At 66.2% G+C, this 1,296-nt stretch overlaps 1 protein-coding gene across 4 annotated transcripts in view; it reads right to left on the reverse strand.

The window, feature by feature from the left end:
- INPP5F (inositol polyphosphate-5-phosphatase F) overlaps nt 1-1,296 on the reverse strand; it is an 87,129-nt gene that overhangs the window by 8,024 nt on the left and 77,809 nt on the right. The window lies entirely within an intron of this gene.

The following is a 1,296-nucleotide window of genomic DNA, read 5'->3' on the forward strand; positions in this document are numbered from 1 at the left end:
CCCCCCCCCTCCCCATACTCCCCCGCCCCCCCGCGTTCGCAGCTTCGAGCTGCTCTACTCGTTTTTGTTCTCCTGCCAGTCAGGCATGCCCTCCTTCCACACGATGAACACAAACACCGCCAGCACCACATGCAGCCCCACCACCGCGACGATGGTCGCGTAAAAGCCACTGTCGTCAGGAGACATTAACAGGAGACTTTGGAAAAGGAGCAATTTGCAGGAAAAATACAAGCCCACAGGAACTTTAACCATCAGTCCTGCAAAAAGGAGAAAGATCTTGAAAGTCGTGGCCAGGCTGCCGCCTTCGGGCTTGGGCTCGGCGGCGTTGCCGGTGGCATTGCCGGTGGCGTTGCCGGGCCGCTGGGCGGTTGGCGGTGGCCTGTGGGAGCGCGGCATGGTGTCCGTCAGTCAGTCCGTCCGTCCGTCGAGAAGTCGAGGCTCAGAGCCGCCTGCACCCAACCTAGCGCCTGCAGCGACTGCGGAGACTGCGGCAACTGCGGCAACTGCAGCGCCAAGCCCCGCCCAGCAGACACATCTCGCTTCCGGCCGCCCCCGCTGCCGCGGCCCGCGCCCAGGGCGCATGCGCGCCCGCCCCCGCCAGCCCGCCCCCGCACAGCGCCCGGCCCGCGGTGCCCGCGGTACCCGCGGTACCCGGGACCCCCGCCGGAGCTCGCCCACACCGCGGGGAGGGGCCGTCACCGCCGCTGGAAGGGTCCCTTGCGTTCACATGCGCAACAGCGTGGCTGCTCCACTGAAACGGGCGAAGTGGTCATCTACTCGGGGTAGAAAAAGTGGATTCAGCAGAGCTGGGCAAAATAAAGAGTGGGCTGGTGGAGGTCCCGCAGGGCACCGGGGCGGACGCCCGGCATCCTTGCACTTTTCAGGCTGCTCTTGAGACCCGCAGCGCGCCCCCAGGCGCCTGTCATTCAGGGCCCAGCGTTTTGGCGGCAACGGCGCGCAGGGCTGGACGGGGGTCGGGACCGGCAGGCCACCGTGCCAGCGGCCTCGGGCAATCCAGACTGACCGCGGGGCTGCGACAGAAGAGGCCACGGCGTGGAGCTGGGGAGGCCCGCGGGCAGTGCGGGGACCGTGCGGGGCCGCTCCGGGAGGGGAGGGGAGAGGAGGCGCAAGGAGCGGGTCATTCCTGCCGCTGCAGGGCTGCGTATTTGTCAACTGCGGCCGGAACTGTTTTTCCGCCAGAATTAAGCGGCTGGGACCGCACTGCGGCAAGTCTCTGGCGCAAAATGTAAGGGGAACATCAAAAACCCCAGACATAAAGATAATTTTTAGTGCAGT

The sequence above is a fragment of the Ursus maritimus genome, unplaced genomic scaffold (assembly GCF_017311325.1).
Source record: "Ursus maritimus isolate PB19 unplaced genomic scaffold, ASM1731132v1 scaffold_7, whole genome shotgun sequence".
NCBI classification, from domain to species: domain Eukaryota; kingdom Metazoa; phylum Chordata; class Mammalia; order Carnivora; family Ursidae; genus Ursus; species Ursus maritimus.